Source organism: Mya arenaria, chromosome 8 (genome assembly GCF_026914265.1).
Source record: "Mya arenaria isolate MELC-2E11 chromosome 8, ASM2691426v1".
Classification (NCBI taxonomy): domain Eukaryota; kingdom Metazoa; phylum Mollusca; class Bivalvia; order Myida; family Myidae; genus Mya; species Mya arenaria.
Genome location: NC_069129.1, coordinates 53720840 through 53742681, shown reverse-complemented (window position 1 = coordinate 53742681; position 21842 = coordinate 53720840). Strand labels below are relative to the sequence as shown.

The 21842-nt window shown below is 34.2% G+C and overlaps 1 long non-coding RNA gene across 3 annotated transcripts; it reads right to left on the bottom strand.

The window, feature by feature from the left end:
* Nucleotides 1-5864: 5864 nt before the first annotated feature.
* LOC128244823 (uncharacterized) lies at nucleotides 5865-20910 on the bottom strand. 3 transcript variants are annotated; one of them, XR_008262995.1, is made up of 6 exons: nucleotides 20416-20910; nucleotides 11775-11910; nucleotides 11425-11528; nucleotides 10296-10373; nucleotides 9292-9398; nucleotides 5865-7971 (listed from the first exon to the last, which is right to left on the bottom strand). It is a non-coding gene; the product is annotated as an uncharacterized LOC128244823 (long non-coding RNA). The 3 variants fall into 3 exon arrangements; XR_008262996.1 differs by having other exon boundaries at nucleotides 20655-20910; XR_008262997.1 differs by lacking the exon at nucleotides 20416-20910 and adding an exon at nucleotides 12657-12751.
* Between the last annotated feature and the right edge of the window lie 932 nt (nucleotides 20911-21842).

The following is a 21842-nucleotide window of genomic DNA, read 5'->3' as shown; positions in this document are numbered from 1 at the left end:
CCTAAAAAGGGTAAATGCCTGCGAGAGGCTTGCTTTGTCTACTTTATTGGATACGCTGAAACAACAAAATCCTTTTTCTTATTGCAAATCACCCTGACTTTGTTTGTAAGGGTTTTGGCATACCCTAAAACGCCAATGTTAGACTTCATGTCTTTTTCTAAAACGAATTTATTTGATGTTAGTTTTACTCTATCTGGATCATTGAAACATTGTCGAATACAAAACATCATGATGTCCTTATTCAAAAAGACAGAGGCGTCGGTATTCTTCACCAAATGTTTTTGAGTAACGTGAGCTGATATGCACCCTTTCATGATGAAGAGCAGCAAAAATAATATAGCAAACTATTTAATGAAAAGACTAACTGACCATTGCATTTTCATTGGTTCCCGCCAAATATGAGGATGTTATCAAGATCACCGTCGTGTTACAACTCACATGATTAACATTAATACTTGGGCGACCCCTACTTTATTGATACATTAAATCAGTCCCCGTAAAGATTCTTCATTCATTGCTGCTATTCAATATCATCCGCTCAAAAGAGTTGGACTGGCGTGACCCCTACTTTATTGTGGACTGGCGTGACCCCTACTATTGACTACGCAGGGCTATTTATAACTGATGATGTCATTATGCAAATTTGACTACGGAGGACCATCTATACTACTATTAAGATAAAAATGCACTATTTCGGACTATAAATTGGGGGAGTCTAACCCCCACCCCGGTCCAACATTTTAAGCCATTCAATTTCTGTTCTGAGGGAGGGACGGATGTGGAAAGATTAAGCCCATGAGTTTCACGTACCCCTTCTTAAGTCAATTCCAGGATCTGCCACTGATATCTGTAATCAGATTTGTTGTTTCATAATGTTATTGTTCCTTTAAACAGTTTAAACCTTTTATGTCATCAACATAAACAGACGCATGTTCAGTAAAAAATGCTCTGTATACAACGTTCTCGTACTCCAGAGCGATGATGCTATGCATTATATTTATCACCATCTGACTGACTGAGTAACTGCCAAAACTTTTCCGTTAAAGAGACTCTCTCATGTTTTGGCACCAAACATATTTTTTCTCGTAATGCATCTGAAAACACTTACATGTATATTTATTTTACTCCTTGGTACTGAAATTGCAGAAATAATAGTAACCAGGTTGATTTTCTTACTTCAATTGCATTTTTAAAAAACGATTGAAGTATTAAAAATTAATCTTGTTCAAGTTGGGAGCAAGCACATAGGGGTGCAGATAACACATAGAATAAAAAACGGATCTCTTATCCACTCGCCCACAGGGACTCATACTAAGGTGTTGAATATTTTAACCTTAATGGAAGTTATTGGTTTATCACGTGATTATGTCAATCAACTGATTGTGCAACAGCCTTTTGTTGAATCGGGTTAGTAACGCATTTCCAAATATTGGACTTCAAAGACTATATGTTAGCACATATCAACATTTATTGAAGGGTTTCAGCCATCAATAGCTTAGCTTTAACACTTCGTTTGATACGCCATACTTTATTTCGTAATAACAATCTATAAAATCCAAGTAAAAGATGCATTTTTTAAAACCCTTAACGCTTCGCTTATATTCACTCAAAAACTCATGTTCGAAAGATTAAAAAAAGTATGTCATAATCATATCCTCTTTAGCGGCTGAGGAAGCCGGTCCAAACCATTCACATACTTTCCGAGTTTCTTAATACGAGGGTATAGCCAGAAGTTCGTGGAATTCCTTAATACAATCAACACATTTTAATATTTTTCAACGAACGTCAGTTCGCTATAAAATCTATTTCAGCTGTAAATGACATAGAAAACTTCAAACTGATACATAAAATATAAAGGAAACTACAGCTTTTTCATTAACATGAGATCAGTATAGCCCGCGCAGTTCGAACGTCAGAATCTGACGTCAACGTCATAACTTATCAAAGTAAGAGCCGTTCGCCGCAATACAACGTCGAAGTCTCTCTACCCACTGCCGCTAAATGTCACTGAACCACTCTGACTTGTAAAAATACAGGCGTGTCTGAGCTTCACTCTGTAGTGCCTGAAAGTCATTGAAGCGTTTACCTTTAGTTCACATTTAAGTTTCGGAAATAGGGCAAAATCGCATGGTGGTAGGTCTGGCGAAAAAGGGGGTGGGGGGGGGGAAGGATCTCCGCTTCAAGCTGGATTGTCGCGGTAGTCGGTGCCTCCTCCGATCTATGCGCTGATGCATTTTCCTGGTGAAGAATCCACCCATCATGCAACGCCAGTGGTCTCTTAAATGCCATCGCCCTCTACAAGTCACGCCTCAAAACCTTAAAACATTTGTCGCGTTTTGCGTACTTCATCAAATATAATTAAAACTAACACTTATTCAATCCCATATTTTTAATCATAAACTTTTTAAAACATTGTTTTATGCAGATTTTATCAAGTCCTAAATATTGATAAAAATGAATTTTGTTATATAAATCTTTACCTTTTAGTAGGAAGCACCCGTCACAGATTGGCTCTGCGGAACTGCATGGAGTAGGATAACACCGTGCACATCAAAGAAGAAAATGAACATATACTTTCCTATCGAGCAGGATGGTCGTGCCTTCTTCGGAGGCGGGGAACTGGTAGTCTTCCATTGACTGCTTTGCTGTTTTGTCTCAGGGTCGAAATAAAACAGTCAGGTTTCATCGCAAGTGACTATTTTCTCAAGAAAACGGTTTCCTTCCTTTTAGTACCGAGCTAAGGATCGGCGTGATTCCCGTACTCTTTTGCTCATCTCATCTTCTGTCAGCAGCCGTGGAACCCAACGCGCACTCACTCGACTCATTTTCAAACTGTCTTTCATTATCCTCCGTACCGACCCATAACTCATGTCCAACATCTTGCATATTTCATAAAGAGTGACTCGACGATCAGCGTCAACGATGTTTTTCACGTCACGTCAAATGTGCAAACCTTCGCGCCGTTTTATTGGTTGAGTGGTCAACAAAACAAGATATTGTCATGGGTTATTTTAGCAACTGCGGAGGGATGCGCGACCACCTGTTTCCATAGTGATCACTACGTTGTCGTTATAACATGCTTTACGATGAATCTCGCATTCTTAATTTCAAATTACCTGATTATTATTGTATGAAAGTTTAAAAGATATGCTGCATATTGTTTTCATTTTATCAAGCTTTTCCACGAACTTCTGGCTATGCCCTTGTATATAAATCTCTTATAAATTTGCCAAATAAAATTCAACATGGGTAAACAATTATAAAAAAATAACGTATTTTATGTATTGTAACATATTTATAAAAAATAGTCACTTGAATCAAATGAACATTTTCAATGTACTTTCTTTCTCGCGGAAAGTGGACATTTCATCTTACTCCAACAAGTGTGGGGTATGGTTGATTCTCTTCGTGACTGAAATCAACTTTTTTAAACACTTGGTGCATTTCAAATGTAGTCCGTATAAACATCCCCTTCAGATTCTTTGACGATTGCATTTCCATGGGAGATCACTGCGTAGGATAAACATACAAGTGTTGTTTAGCCACACTGTGGTTTCAATTATGTCAGGGGCGTAGCTACCCCTCTATTCATGAGGATTCATAAATGTGCTGGGGGTTCGGGGCAAACTTGAAAATTTTGAAAACCATGGTGCAATCTAGTGCATTCTGGGCGTTCCGATATGCATTATTTAGTACTGGAAAATAACCAGTTTTAGATTCATGTAGTCAAGTTCGCATACTGCAACTTTGGTTGATTTTTTTGTCAGAATCATGTGGATTCAGCCGCGTATTCACGTATAGGCGGCTACACGCCTGTATGTTGTGCATATGAATGTGTCACCATGTGACTTTCTCTTTCAAATTCTGTTAAAAAAATTATTGTTCTTTTTTTTGGTTACATATTATTTTTCTATGATATTTACTTTCATAATTTCCTAAAGAGACTTTTGTCAGTCATTCTAATTGCAATTGAGTGTTTTGACATTTCTGATAAGATTTTCCTGCTTCCTCTTCTTAATTATTATCAGTTAATTATCTCAGATCATAATCACAAACTTTACTCTTTGAGACTTTGACACTTCTCAATTAGCTCAGACTTAATATAATTGTAAATTTTATTTTTGACAATAATTATTTTTGAGTGACACTTTCTAAAATCTTCGATCATTATCTTTTTATCACTTAATTCTGATTGGTAACTTCTACTCTTTAAGTTAGTATATAAGTATGTACATTTTTCATTTAAGGAGAAGGAGAAATATATACATTAGATATTTATATTATTATTGATATTATATTTAGATATTAGATATTATATACTTTTTAACGGATCAAATGAGACATTTGTTTTATAAATCGTATATACTTCCTATGTTTGACTATTGTTGTAGTGTTTGGGGGAAAAGCAAGCAAACGCATACGAAACGAATAACCATGCTTCAAAAAAGAGCTGCTAAAATTATTCTCTTTAAGCCTATTAGAACGCCATCGCATGAATTATTTAAACAATTAGAATGGCTTCAATTTGAATACCGTTGCAAATATCAAACGGCTGTTATGGTATATAAATCTATTAACAATCTTACACCGAGTTATATAAGAGACATTATAAAGTTATCAAACAATACAAGATATGGATTACGATCTTCTACGCGACAAGACATTGCCCACATTCGACATAAAACTCAATACAAGAAACACTCGTTTGCATGCTACAGCGGGACAGTTTGGAACTCTTTACCAGAACGAATACGTAAATCGAACACGGAAAATACATTTAAAGCCTGCTGCAAGAAGTTCTTTTTACATCATCAATTGCAAAAACCGTTGTAAGAATTGTACGCATAATTCCATGACTATTGTTTTTTTACATTATATATATCTCGATTAAGGTGTTAAATACATGTGTGACTGTCCTACTTACTCAGTTAATAAATTTTAATGATACGATTTGTTAACCTTTAGGTACAAATTGATGTATTGTTCGGCATTGATCTTATAATTAATGTATTATATTCATGTTTCTTTATGTTTTCGTATAACATTTTAATACGTACCCTTTTGAAATAACATAAATTTATGCTTACGTTTTCATACTAAGCATTTATGTGTGTGTGCGTGTGTATGTTCTTTCAGAAGGCCACATTGTAAATAAGTCGTGTGTTATGTTTGTTTATAATATGATGCCTATGTCTTAATGTGTTACCTTCTTTAAATAAAGTTATTATTATTATTATTATTATTATTATTATTATAGATATACATATAGACTAGGAACTTTGTACTTCTTCTTTTACTAAGGAAATATCTTTGAACTACTTTTTTTGTGACTATATAATTAATTCACTTACTTTCATAACTTAATATATCACATGGACTATTGAATGTTTCTTGTTAAATAAGTCTTTGGATTTATCTTTGTTAACTATTCAACTCAAATGTGGAATTAATAAAGAACCAACTTTTAAACATCTTAATTGGACTTGAGTTGTTAATCAAAGTGAACCATTAAACGTGATCTGAACTTAAACGGTAACTCGCAGTTGTGCCAGCTAATTCCCCAAATTAATGGCCAATTGCACGTGACCCTTAGACAGTGTGGCTCGGGCTCGGTGACCACCCCTACTATACCGGAGTGTATATACTGGCCCGTTCCCGACGCTGCACGACTTAACTGGGGTGCACGGTGCCAAATGTATAATTTGGTTTAAATGATGCATCCTTAATATAACACCTCCTTGCTGCTACATCAATAGAAACTTCATGGGATGTTAATAGTAAAAGAACTAGCACTGACGTTCCCATTTTTGTCTGGGTCATTTAAATAATAGAAAACAATTTACAAGATAAACAAATTTGTTTTGACTTCTTTAATGAATTATATAAAAACATTGTACAAAGATATCATGACACTTTTAAACAATAAGTATGGTTGTTAATTAAACAGTATGCAAGCTTTAAAGATTTAGGCAAACCATTGGAATTTTACAGCGGTCTTAAAAGGTGTATTTAAAGCTGCAATCTCACCGATTGATCGTTTTGACTACCGGTACTCTTTTATTGTTTGTCTATAAATGGACAATTTTTTTGCATAAATGTCTAGACCCAATTTTAAGTGATATAAGAATGCTGAAAAAAGATCAGATAGCAGTTTATCATATTTATGTTAAAAAAATGATGTTTTATGGCTAAAAGCATTACGAACAATTTAATGTAAATGAAATTTTCAGCACTTTTACATTTCTGATGGGTTCTATTGTGAATTATCTAATATGACTAAATTAAAGGAATGATAACCAAATCAGCAGATTTTGAGACAATTTTGTGTCTTAACTGACAATCTGTAAGAGTGCAGCTTTAAGTGTTGATCTAAAGCTTCATATACACATTGTTATATTGTCAATAACTGTTTAAAAGGTCTCATGTACTAAATAAGATAATAATTTTCATACAATATCTAAAATTGATCAAAATAAATAAAGTACCATTATACCTATTTCTTAAAAGTGCCTTTTCTCATCTGACAATACCATTCAAAGCCATCATTTCAACTATGAATTTATTTTTAACTTTCAACTTTTCTATAGCATATGCAACAAAATATACCAAAAATACAAGCCATGAACAATATGATTGTTCAACTTGCATTATCTTTGGCCTTTTGAAACGACCATTTTCCAGTTTTGTCTATTTGTAAGTTATGCCCTGAGGAATAAAGTATGACTGTATGAATCATAAAAAGCAATAAAAACACTAAAAATATGCCCCAACCCCTGTAATTTCTAATACAGTAGTAAAATCAAGAAATTAAACATTTAGAGCTGCACTCCCACAGATATACCGTTTTCACAACTTTTTTTGTTTTTGAATGAGCAATTTTTTGCGTAATTATCTGCAAACCAATGATAAAAGATTGCTGACAAAAGATCAGATCACAGATTTCATATTTCCGTTCAAAAATTAATGTTACTAACGGTTTAAGAAAAGTGCATAAAACATCAATGTTTTAACTTAAATAGAAAAATCTGCCATTTAATTTTTCGCAAAAATTGGATGGTTCCAATCCAAGACATAAAATGAGAAAAGTTGTCAAAACGTCCAAAATGTGAGAGTGCAGCTTTATCGTTTGAAAGTAACTCTGTTTGCCTCGTGCCCCTGAACAGGGTTTAATTATATTATATGCCCAGTGGGTTTGTCCCTGTATATTTGATTGTATGATTGCAGTAATGGATAATGGTCTAATTATCTTCTGACAATTTTTCACCAATTTTAAAGAAACAGAAAACACATATTAAGCTCATATAACGCTGTACAATTTAATCTCATTCATTAGGATGAGAAAAATTCCCTAAAAATATTAATTGTGGAAACATATCTCATTTAAATACATACAGGAAATGGCGACATCATTTACCCTTTAGTATGAAAAATGCAGTTTCCTGATATTTGAATAGCGGTTCTTTATTTAAGCATCTCAATTCATTCAACATACACATAGTATGTATTAAGTTTCAAAGGAAACCAAATCATCGTAACGATGGTTTTCAAAGCAAATATTCACACTCTTGACAAACTTCTTTTCCTAGTTTCAACTTTTGAGACTTTTTGATGAGCCTGCACCTTCCCCCTCTTATGCTGTGGCTTCAAGCAATAAAGCTACCAGCTCAAGTTGCACAACTGGTGAACAAGACTGCTGATAGTCGACAAACTGCACACCTGATGCCATGATAAATCATGTCCATCGACTTCCAGAATGAAGAAATGACGCAGCACAGAATTGATTTCAATTGGACCTCTCTGTACTTTCATCCCCTTGTTGTAGTCAAAGACTATATCTAAGTGTGCAGTGCGGGATCTTGAGAAGCTTTCTGCTCCTCTGATGAAGTAAGTTTGGCAGAGTGTGAAACTCCTGTCTACTCATATGCCTGGACACATGTGATCTATGTCTTCTTGTGTGTGCCCAACCATCACCTGAAATTGTTTTAGAGGAAGTTAGTGCTTGATTACAAGTCAATGTGACAAAACAAGGTCTTTCATTTATGCCACCAAGAACTAGTATTCCAAGTTTCATAACTCGTATGTTAACTCAAAGCAATTGAGCAGAAACTGTTTGGTAATTAATTTTAAGTCACTGCTTCCACTTATACTATCAGTAATATTGAACGTGAACCGACTGACCCAAATGCTATTCTAAATAATTTTTATGTGCAGAAACCTTAATCCTATTGACACAAAAGTAATCCAATATTATGTCTTCACAAACCATTCTACAACAATATTTTGTCAATTTAACTCAAAGATTGATTATTGTTTTTTTGTCAGACAAACACAGAGATGGCCCTATATCGCTCACCTGATTTGAGAAAGGATTCTAACTTAGTTATTGTTTGGACACTAACTGGACACTTTTGGTCTGACTTTATAATGCTGCTGGTGAAAATATTAAAAGTCCCTAAATAATGGGCTTACAAAAACATGAAATAAAATGTATTTGTTTAAAAATTACAAAGGGCCATAACTCTTACAATATTTAAGTTTGTATTGAGCAGAATAAAAGGCTTTGCCTAAAATACAAACTTAAAACTATATTTACAAGTAAAACAAAACGAGAGCACCGCGAAACGGAGCATTATACGCCCGAAGAAGATTCGGCTCGAGGTCCTTTTAATGTAGTGATGATTTGTATAAAGTTATTTGAAAATCGCTTTATTAGTTACCAAGTTATGGCCCGGACACGGTATTGCTAACGGACGAGTAACAAAGATGTGGCCCGGACACAGAATTGCTAACGCCCCCCCATGGTGATTCTAGTCTTTCAGGTATGGACCTGGAAATTGCGCGCGACACATCCTTTTAATGTAGTGATGATTTGTATAAAGTTATTTGAAAATTGCTTTATTAGTTACCAAGTTATGGCCCGGACACGGAATTGCTAACGGACGGACAGACGGACGGACAGACAGACAGACGGACAGACGATGGAGGCCATAACATAATACGACCCTTCGGGCGTATAAAAATCTACAAATATGTTTTTTGTATCTGGTTTTTGAGAGAGAATGATCGGAAGAAAACATCACACATTTACAATCATATTAAAAAATAATTTAGTTTTTTTTTAAAATTATATTCTATTTCAAAAACACTGCAAAAGACAAGACACTTACGTTTCAATTTCTTGATTTCAATTTCTTGATTTAATACATTGATGATTATCAATTCTTATGAAGCGAGATGGATCTTACACTCTGACCAGTGCAACGTGCATGTTCTTAGTTGCTCAGTTATTACCTTTCTTAAAATTCTCCTCTTGATCTGAGCCACGCCAAAATGATGGGAGATGCTTTTGTTGTATTTTCCATCGGAATGTATAGCACCTCTGTGTTTCTGTTTGTCTCCTGAAATAGTAAAAGTTTATTAATAATAATCACAATAATAATAATCAGTGACTTTTACTGAAATTATTTTCACCGATTGTGCCTTGCACATTGGGGAACAAAGTTGACTTCTGAGGAGAAGATTTTTCCATATAGACATATATCAAAAAGTAACTCCGCACCCTGGAGCAATGATTTTTATGAATCAATATCCGGTGAAGAAAATTCATACAGGGTATTGAAACATTTTTTTGCTTCAAATGAAGACTTTTAAAAAAGATAACTTAACTAGCTCTTCATCATATTAAATAAAAATTAGCAGTCTATGCCGCACACGGAGCCCCGCATTTGATCTTTTACCATAGTTTGATTGAGAGTTAAGTTTCACATCGACAAGTCTTTACAGGTCTATTAAAGCTGCACTCTCACAGATTGAACGTTTTGAAAAAGGTTATAATTTTTATCTTGGAATGAACCAATGTATGCAAAATGCATGGAAACCTGTGATATAAGACGGCTGACAAAAAATGTCTTTGAATTCCCGTCAAACATGTCCGAACCAAATTCAAACTTTGGATAATCACTGTGATTCACGATGAAATTCAGCACTTCTTGCCCAGTATATATACGTTTACTTTAAGCGGAAGGCAAATTAAAACAAACACATTTGTCCGAAAATTAATCAAGCTTTAAATGGTAGTAGAATTGTCATTTGTTCATGTAATTTACAAAAATCAGGAAAGGAAATAAATGTTCTCATGTTGCCAATTTAGTCTCGATCATCTAGACGCTTGTATCCAGATCTATATCGTTCATTGACTCTAATTAGAGCGGCTTCATGATTGAGACTAGCCGGTTCTTTGATAATTGTTACGATCGAACAGTGGTTGAAAATGTAAAGTGAGACCAGTTTTTTACCTGTTATTGAACAAACTGTTATGTTGGCAGGACTGTCCTCCTCAGCAATGCAAAGAACAGCAATGACTGGCTGGCACTCTGTAAAATGGCGATTAAAACATTATGTCCAATTAAAACTGTCCCATTCTAAACAATCCATCAGCAATATATATAAATGAGCTGCGCCATGTGGAAATGTGTCTTGGGAAGTTGACATCATTCCATGTAATGATGTCATAAAGATGAGCAGAAGACATTACTTACTATGCAGTAAAAGTTCTTACTTTAACAGTAAAGATATCTTTTTTTGAGGAAATTAATCAAAGTGAGCTCTTTTATGTCATGTTTCTACAGTACCGTAGGTCTTGTACACATCTATGTTACATATATAAATAATAAACAGGAATAAAATAAGGAGTTGTGTACACACTAATTCCTCCTTATGTACTGTGTAACTCAAGAAAAACAATTCATAATTCTAGTAAAAACAATCCATAATTCTAGTAAATCTCTAGAATTCCCTTACTTTTCTCGCTGTACAAAAATGAATGAGGAGTTGCAAACAAGCAGGGCCATAAAACTTTTGCCATTTAAACTGTACCACAACAGCAATTTAAAGACAGTGATACTCATTGATGGAATAGGCACTTAGACAGCTACATTTTCTGAGAAATGGAGATCAGACTAAATTCTCCAGAGATAATTTATAGCTTTATTTGAAATAAAGAACATGTTACAGTGTTTATGTTAAACTTGTTACTTATCCCTGATATAACAATCATTACCTTCAAAATGGTGATAAAATAAAAACAAATATACCTTATTAAACACTGTTTACTATCACATCTGTACCCCCCCCCCCCCTCCCCCCTTCTTACATACCTAAGCGGCTCTTACCAAAGTAAAGAATGAAAGGTCCACAAGGCCAATTATAAACCATGAACCATGAGAATCCTGTTTACTAATTTGATTTTAAATCACCCAAAAGGCTTTCTACACATAATGGTTCCTTAATTTAAATCTAGCCTCCAAAGTTGTGATTTCATTGAAAGACTTGAGATACCTTATTTAAAAAAATGACGAAAGGAAAGCTTAAACACAGAAGTCTGGACGGGTATACGAGCCTGGAAATAAATACACAAAAGCTCACCATGCTGCTAAGGATTCTTATATAATTCCCGGCCCAAGTTCAGCTGGAGATGTTGATTCCACACGGCTGGATAACCGGCCCAGTGCACCCAAGCTTGGCAGTATCTGCAAGAGGAGGGTGTATATCTGGGAAAACGCATTTATAATCAATTTGCGAAAGTTCTTATCCGCCATAAGTAGTGAACATGTATGTGGCTTATAGATTATCTGAAATGAAGTTTAATAAAGGAGACAAGGTTCGGTCTGGGATCTAAACCTGGATTTTGATGCTGAAATTGTAAGTTTTGTTCAAATGAAGTATAAACTTAAAGTGAGTACAGAGATATCTTGAAGCCCAGATTTATCACTTACCTGAAGTTTGTAGGGCTACAATTTGCTGTAAACTGCAGGAACTGTCCCCATGAGCCTTTTGTCTGTTAGGGGAATGGTTACTTAGGTAATTGGTGGTACCACTCTGCATTTCTTATCCACACACAACACAGTGTATCTGAAAATGACAGAGAATGGCCATGCACTTATGAAAGCTATGCTAGAAATACGCCGTTATGAGTGTATCAGATGACATTTCCACACAGAAATTGTGAGGCCACCAATACAGCAGTACTGACATCAATGACGAAAACATATATATTTGTCATGGAGCTGTGCTGGTTCTGTGGCGTCAAAACCACTGCAACTTGGCAATTCACTAGAAACATCTTTTCAGAAAAAAGAAACAACCAATACTGGGTAGCCTTTGTCACCCAGTGAACACCCAGAGCATCTTGTTACTTTGAGCATCTATTTACTTAGAAGTACAATGTAGCGTCATTAAGATCTCAAATTAACAAAAAAGTGTATCCGAAAGCTTTAAATACTGAACGAAGTGTAACTTTGAGGCGGGCTGCGAGCAAATACTTTCAAGGGCAGAAATCTCCCAGAAGTTTGAAAAAGATTATGCAAAGCTCTAGCTTGATGATTTTGGCCCAATTTCAAATTGTTACTCAGTAACACGACGGCGTAAATTTAATCAAACATCAATATAGTTACACAGGAAAATAAGAAATAGCTTTAAACTCTCTCACATTCATGGCAGAGTGTCTGGTGACGGTTAAACATTCAGCCTGGTGGCTGGGGTAACATATCTAAATCCCTAAATGGATATTCTGATCCCAGCCAACAGATCAGCGAAACACGAATTGTATTGCGTGTCCAGGGGGGGGGGGGTCCCAAGGATATCTTGACGCAACTTACCATAGCCGCCTTGCGTTTTTGTTCACAAAGCCGGCACACACAGTTCATTCTCAGTTTGCATGTTGTGTACTGAAAAGTTCCAGCTTTTCATGACACTGCAATAAACCTATCCATGAATTAAAACAAATTAACAAATAACTACCAGGTAATTATGGAAACATAAATGTCATTTTTTACTTAAATTACTGATAAATACAACTTATATTGCAGTCAAACTGGATAAAATATCAGGAAAATGTGTCCTGTTCCAAAAAGTGTGTTTTGAAGTTGCAGACAATAGACCAAAGACCAAGAATTTAAGTGTTCAGACAGGGGCAGGCAAATCTTAAAAAAAATATCAAAATTTTAAAACTTAAATAAAACTAAAATTATACAAACCTTATATAAATCATGTGTTAACTTGAAAATACATACAAGAATACAATGTACACATAATCAAATGCTACCTCAGAGAATCATTTTTTTCAAGAACTACTTAAAGGGGTACTGTAACCCGCAAGCCTTTCGTTGTGGGCCGACACCTTTAAACCTCTTTCCCGCACATTAATTAAACACGTCTTATGTTTTGTCAGTGCCGGTTTTGATGACCAGTATAAATCCAAAAGCAGTTTTTCTGCCAAAATTTACCCAAATGATTTGGATGAATGCTTAACAAGAAAGTGCAGTGTACACAATCAAATAAAGTATTTAGTGTTCCAGCAATAATGAGCAATCTGAAATCTGACCCCTTACATTCCTTAAATATTCACAAAGTGTTAAGTTCATGTGTTTGTTATCTTTTTATGATTCAAATGGTAAAAAAATGGTGCAAATGTGAGAAGCCCTGAAGAGGAAAACTGATATTTTAATAGAAATAGTGATGAAATCACTGACATTATGTTTACTTAGCAACTAAAGCAACAGACCAACCAGACCTACCAGTATGCTAATCTATATTTAACTGCTAAATTTTAAAAACCCAAAACATACAGATAAGATCTGTGGCGCAGTTGTTTACATTGTGTGATTTAAATGCATATATTTTTGTTGGTGATTAGTTTAAATCCAACTGAAGCAATCTCTTATCAATGTAAACCTTAGTTCATCCAACAAATTAAATATTTGAATGTTAGAGGATTTGTTTTCAGAAGATCAGCAATAATGTTTTTTCTTTAATTGTCTCAATGAAAAATGTAATGTTCAAGTTTATAGGCGCTGTTTTATCTGAGAATTTCCCTGGGTGTGAACCGCTTACTGTGTCCAAGTTATCCAAGCTGGATCTAAGACATTACTACAATATGGGCAATTTGCTCTGCCATTTTTATAGATAATACCCGGTAGTGTATTCCAAAGGTATTCTTTTGGTACATTGAACTCACAACAATATTTGAACTCCTGACGTCCAGCACCGCTGTCAGATTATCTAATCCAACCACTATGCCATTGCATGCTCTTTACTGAACGAAAGATAAATGAATACTCACAATTTTGAACAGTATTTTTTTGGTCACAGATAGCAACCTTTTAATCCCACTTAATCCTGTCTTCCCTATTTGGCAAACGGAGAATTTTTAGAAAATTTGTTATCTGATGATCCTGTAAATTTTGTGTGGATTGACTAAATACTGTTCGAATTTAGCAAATCAAAACTAACATTTTGGGTTTATTCAGTGTAGACCCTAAAATATCAATTTTGATTTATAAGTATGTAGGTTTGTTTAAAAGCTCAGTACAGTTTACTTTACTTGTTAAGTTATCCAATTTCTGTAAAAAAATATTACTAAACTTGACTATAAAATACTGTAGGGGGGCGTGTCGTAAAGTTAAGAAAAAATCCAAATAATGCAACAGTCAATTGCAGCATGGGCCCCCAAGGTCCTGCTAATAGCGGGGACTTTGACTTTCGGTCCAGCCAATCCCAGGTAAAATTCCCGCTCTGCACAGACAAACAGCTGGTAAAAGCCCTGTCAAATGAATTATGATCATTTCGTAACCGCTCATTGTTGGTCATTTCGTAACCATTGTGTTAGTCAATTCGTAACCGTTAAGAAATCGAATGGTCATATCTTAACCGTTGACTCCTATAATTATGAGGAATTAATTTAATACCATTTGAATTTACAAAATAAGTTTACTGTAAGTATAAAACATAAAAATAACAACATAAACAAAGTTAAATCTAGTAGTTGTATTCCTTCTTTATTCCTAATAGTGTAGTGCGATTTGCCAATAAACTCTGAAACTATGACAAATAGAAACATTCACACTAGCTATTTTTTTATGTTGCGAAGGAAATATTATAAGCAGGCTGAATATTAAATGTAATAATTTTTTAATTCATAGATGTTCTACCATTGAGAGGAATTGTGACCTTAAGCCAATATTTTTTAAATATATAGACCATATTACTTTAGAATTTCTTTTTCATTAAATTGCATAGAAGTATTGTAAAATGTAGTGAGTTTGCCGAATGAGATTATGCGCTTTTTATATGCTTATTGTATTAAGAATGTGCCGATATGTTTAATTTTGTATCTTGTTATTGGAAATTAATACCATAAGGCCAAATAAAAAATAGGTGTGTTTCAGGTAACACTGCTAAAAAAAATAGGGTAGGTAGGTCGGAATATTTTTTTTATTTTTTTATTTATTTTTTTTGATATTATATTGATTTCAGTAACTGTTGACTCAGAAAGTAACAAAAATAAAAGTCATCAATTTTCAGGTTTATCAGTAGTTTTTAAACATGTTACATGCTTCAAAGGAAACATTCTTTATTTGTCTGGTTAAATACTTTTGACAATGATGGTTGGATTTCAACTAAGTTATGGTACACCACTCTGCTATTATTTGAGACTTTCCAGGAACGGTTTTACTTTTCTTTATGCACCCGTTTGCTTTCAATCACCCTCTGTAGAATACTAACCTCCTTGAAACATAATTACATGAAGAGTGGGACGGCAAATTTACCATATAAGCCATTAGCCAAGGAAACCTCAATGCTGTCAAGAGGACCTGGGGGTTCAGGTTTGAAGAACAAGTAACATGCAGGTTTTATTGCCAAAATTGCACACTTAAGTCTGACATATCAATCCGAAAGTCAGTATCTGACACATTTGTATCTGACAAGAAAATATAGTTCAAGAATTGAAACATACCTGCCACACAAGCACAAACGTAATTCACCTTAAGAGTTCGGACATTCTATAAATTCGGACATCCATTATTATTTTCAAAAATAATTTATTTTAGGTACCTAATTTTCGGACACCCAAAGGACATCGACTGAACTTTTACAGTTACTAAGTCTCACAGACAAAAATTATTGATCTTTATCGTTACAATGCCTGGCTAGATTACCTAACCGTATACATCACTGTGATAAGTTAGTTGGTTACTACCCATCCTAAACGATTTATTGCCTGGTGAAAAGGATGTGTGATATATTCAATGGAGGATTAAAGAAACAACAAGGGCAATGCAGAGATTAAGAAAACACAGACATGACATGTTTGTAAAACGATCCGCCAATTAACTTTGAAACTTGTATCACACTTTTAATATAGACTTTATGAAGCAATAATCGTACAGTAATACTCATTGAAACATCAATCATGCCAAGAAATACCAGCCAATTTTTCCACTTTTCATTTCTACACAAGAGCCAATTTCAGCTACACATTAACCCCTAATTGACCGAGAATCTGACCATGTGTTTAATCATGTTTTCATATCTAGGGAGTTGCTGTAGTTTGGGTCAAGATTTGGAAGAATGTATTTAATTTTGCCCAGAAAGACGTGAAGAAGTATCAAGTGTTAACTACAATTAATTAAAATTACAGAGTACTTAATTTAGTAAAACTTATTATTTACTTATTCTTAAACAAAAATATGATGTTTTTAATGAGTAACATTATCGTTTTAGACATACATGTGTATGACAGATGTTAATGAAAATGGTATGCTTAACCAACCGTTTTATTTGGAATGAAAATGTAATCTATATTACATTATATATGAATCTGGCCGTCTCGTAGGTCAAATTATATTTAAGGGTATGCTTTACTAAGCGTATGGATATTGATTTTAAAATGTCAGATTTATTGGGTTCACATTTTTTAACAAAAACACACACTCTTATTGTTCATTTTTAAAGCTTTGTTGTTTTTATTTCACTGTATAAAATATTGAGTTCGTAAGTATACGTATACACCATGGAAAATGGGAAATATAAACGAAACTTGAAAAAATATATCACATTGGCGAAACTGAATCTCCGAATGTTAAATTTACTCCAATTTTGTTCATATTATCATGAACACATGAGGCGGTTTAAAATGCATTTTCGTATAACTGATTGGGATTTGTTTTTGCAATGTTTCAATCTAAAAAAATTGCTTAGTTTTGTGTTCATCTGGCAGTGTCTTCATACCGTGACCTGTGAAAGAACATGTTTTGACCGACATAAACTCACAACAATGGTCGCTGTCCTTGAGTGACTCCTTTTCTGTAAAATATTGACCCACCCCCACCCCAAATAATAACATGACTCAGAACGTTACTGTAAACAGGTATTTAACCCCACCGAACAGAACCGACTATGTTGGTCATTTAATATGTGTGCTCTTAAGTCTTAGTAATACAGGTGGTAATGCTGCAGCTATTGTTGTTGATACTGCCACTACTGCTTCTGCTATTGCCAATGTCAACACCACCGTCAGCACCACCACAACCACCACCACCACCACCACCACCACCGATGATGATGATGATGATGATGATGATGATGATAATGATGATGATAATGATGATGATGATACCCCTAAACTACTGCCGCTCCTGCTGAATTGTTGTTGTTGTTGTTGCCACTTCTACAACAACAGCTACTACTATTCCTTCTACTAACTATCATATAACTTCTACTGATGCTGCTAATCTTGCGTTAATCAATTATATGTTGCTGTGAATGAAGGAACTAAGCTTTTTGTATCAATGCGAAGACCCTTCATTTATCTATTTATAATGAGCGCAAAGTACAATGAACCCTTAAAGGGACTGTACACCAGATTCGCACCAAAAAAGTTTTCTTCTGTAACGAATCTCAGGACAATTATCTAATGGACTGTGTTACGCTTTATCATAATTGTAAAAAAAAGTACCAAAATGTAAAAAAAAAACTGTGTCGGAGACCGGGTTCTTCAGTTAGTAAGTTTCAATGCATTGTACTCATCGATGCCAAGTTTATGTCAGTTTTCGAAAATTTTCTCTTTTTTTCCGCTATTTTATCATACGGAGTATAGCCCCTTTAAGCAGATTTTCGACATCCACAGATAAACAACTCCCCGGTATCATTTTATTAAATATACATGAGTCATAACATTTTGAGCCGGAAGTTGATAAGTTTGACTGAAAGTGAAAGTTTGTGATTCTATTTGTTTCAAAAAACTTCCTCACGCCGGCCAAATCCTAAGAGCCTCTTATAGAACAATACCGTACTCAAGTTGTTAAATTAAACGACTTGATTACGGTATTGTTCTATAAGAGGCTATTAGGATTTGGCCGGCGTGAGGAAAATATTTAGCTGTCGGGGAACTAAGAAATATAGTTAGTACATTTGTACTTGATGTTTTCAATCTTTTAAACATAATTAAACATAATAACAAGAGTGTGGTTTAGATAGTTAAATATTGTTATCAAGGAGATTGTTCATAAACAATATCAAAGATGTAATGCTTAGCTTAGTTAATTAATAATTATACTTTTTATAGTTAAGAAAATCATGTCCATACTTAATAATAAACTATTATTGAATTTTTATTTTTATTTTTGACAAGTGTCGTAATCAACAAAATGAGATGAAGCGTTAAATCTAAGAACCATGCACTATAGAAAGATTTTTCCGAAAAATGACCAAAATTATTGCTCCCCTGAATTTCATGCTGGTCTTAATGGCCATTAAATGAAATGAATTAGCTGTACAGCAGATAACTGATAAAAAATTCATGGAGAACCAAGTCAGTCCTTTAACCCTTAGCACAAAACCACTGAATGGAACATAAAGCATATGCTGCTAAAATCCAGGTATATGCTGGCATACAGGGGTTTCCTTCTTAATTGAAAATTGGATAGGATTTCTTGGCATGAAAACAATAAAGTCAACACATTCAATGATACAGGTAACTATTAAATGTGATGAATTAAAGTTATAAATGCAATACTCAAGTTACAATAAAAAAACACCAGACACATTAATCCTGCATAACAATATCCATGCTCTCCATGAGATCCTCGTGGGTATAACTGAGTTATGTGACGTCACACAATGGGACTGTTTGATCTGAAGCCGATAAAAGGTGTTTATTCATTTCAATGCATGTATAAAATGGTGTTGAATGGGATTTTAACCATCTTGATGAAGGAGCTACAGTGACTTATAGGCGTAATAACCATTGATAACTACGGATAAAAAAATAAGTGGTAAAATGCAGACATGAAGAAAAAAGGCAGGTTTACCATACATGTAAATAAAATGTAAAAATGGTTATTTTCTATGAATTCGTAGAGCGAAAAATTAATTATTTTAAGGTGTCCGAACTCTAAGGTGAAGTACGGTAAATACATTAAAAAAATCCAACTCTAATATTGTCAACCTTACGTACATACATTTCGTAACAAATGCTTTTCGTACCCAAATCACATTTTTTTCAGGGAAAAATAGGTTAGGGTCGGCGGGAAAAAATAGGGTCGGTCGGGTAACCTGAAACAGACCTATTTTTTTATTTGGCCTAACAAATAATTTAAGGTTGTTTTTTGTCGGTTTCGGATATAAAGTATGCAGAATATGAATCAATTGAGAAAAAAACAGAACAAAATTTTGTTCATTTTAAACAATTCAAACAAATATAGTCAATGAAATAGGTCAAGAATGATCATTTATGTAAACGTAATTTTACTCAAAAATACATCGCGATCAGTCTTTAATTATTGTTTATAAGTAAGCAAAATGTAAGAAAATAATTAACATATTTTGGTAGTATAACAAATCATTTCTACTTTAGCATGATATATATATATCTAATAACTATTGAGTAACATAAATTATTGGCTTGTTACTAGTGAGAATTCGAGTAATGTCTCCCAATTGGTGTCTTGGTTGCTGTGCCATATACATCCAGGTTCGAACAATACACTTAACGAGGTGCTAAGTGTACTATTTATCACCTTGTTAAATGGTGGTTATTATATGAGCAATTGATTACTTGACGGTTACGAATTGACTAACAGAATGGTTACGAAATAACCAAGATCAGCAGTTACGAAATGGTAAGGTTACGAAATGACCAGATCCCCGTCAAATGCCCCTGGGGACATCCTAGGTTAGGCCCAATCCCTGTTATCAGCGCAAAAACAATAACACCGCATTCACTCAGCACTGCCGGTCCACCTGGAAGGTAAAAACATGGCCCATTTCCCCTGCTATCCCCGGTATAAACAAGACCTGGGCGCCATTGTTACAATTGACTGGTGCATAACTGTGGCAGAATAAGGGAAATATTTTATTGTTGCATTTATTATCAAATATGAGAATTTAAGACACATGCAAAAAGCCACAATACGAATTGGTGATAGTGTTCGTTCTGTTCTGCTATTCAAAGGTGATGAGAATGACTAATGACATGACATTGACAAACAAAATGTAAGGCATTTGTATCCTTTCGTCTTTTATTTATTAAAATCTGAGATGTTATGGGAGCAAATCACTTTTTAGATTGGAACATACCAAATAATAATAAGCGACGATGTACAGTAGTGGTAAACCAAGTTTGCTAGAAATCAATCGAGTTTCTCCAAAATACAAGCAAAAATTACACCGGATGTTGATACTAGTGATTTAGTTTCGGATGAACAAAATCCGGATAAATCATTTGCTTTTCATCCAAAGGGTGGACGATTTATACAACTGTACAAAAGTCATAAAAATAAACGAAAAAACGTTGAATATGTATTTTAAACACTTACCAAGTTACCATTCTCTTTCTGTAAGAGATGAACGCCATACTGCATAATTGCACGGAGATGGTACCACGGAGATACCCGAAAATTTCCGTTATATTCCGGAAAGTTAAATTTCTGTATACTTGAAAATTTGGATGCTGATGGTACACGAAATATCGAATTTCCTCATTTCTGTTTTTTATGGAATGAAACTTCGGGATAATATACAATAAGCTTTAAATAAAGTAAAACAAATAAAAAATGCTTAGTATATAGCTATTTTTGACCAAAATTATGATTTTTTCCCTGGTCGCCTTAATAGCTATTTTTATGGATACACAAATATACTAACACAAAAGTTTAAGAATATTTTTTTAATATTAAAAGAGAATAATATTTAAAACAATGAAATGATCTCGTAAATAAACATTCAAGCTTATCAACTTACTGTCAATAGACATTTTTATTGACATTTGATACATCAAATCTGGACTGAAAATATTAAGGAGACCAATTTTTGTCGCCTTAACCCAGCGGTCCCCATAATGCCTAGATTAATATATATATGGTCACCTTAATATCTGTAGTAGATATATATATATATATATATATATATATATATATATATATATATATATATATATATATATATATATTATATATATATATATATATAAATATATGCCTTTTTACTCAACGCTGTAGCTATAGTTCGTTTATTAAGAATTGTCATTAGTACAAAGAGTGACAGGTGTGTTCTTTCTTGGTTCTTGTTCCCTTTACAGCCCCTAGTCGCCATATGGGAATGACGCCATGTTTGGACCGGAAGTCGTGTGAACGGTCATGTGACGGCAAGCATGATTGCCCGGATTTGAGTGACGAAATTTTCTGTCGTAAGAAAAGTTCTTAAGATAAAACCAGTTTGATTTTGCTAGTCGATCGAGAGCGCTGCTCATCATTTATCGAAGCTAGAGTTGTTTGCCTTTATACAATTTACTCATTGCCTATGGTAAAGTGTGTAGGAGAGAGTAAGGAAATATGTGAAACCTTTAGCATTAATTGCCAAGGAAAGTCTTTGCAAAGAAATTGTCCTTAACTCAATGAAGCCAGTAGGGAGACGGATAAAACATCACATGGACAAAACCCCCACGTTATAAAAAGATGCTCTCAAAATGGCAGTGAAAAAAACTACATCAGATATCGTATGTTCAT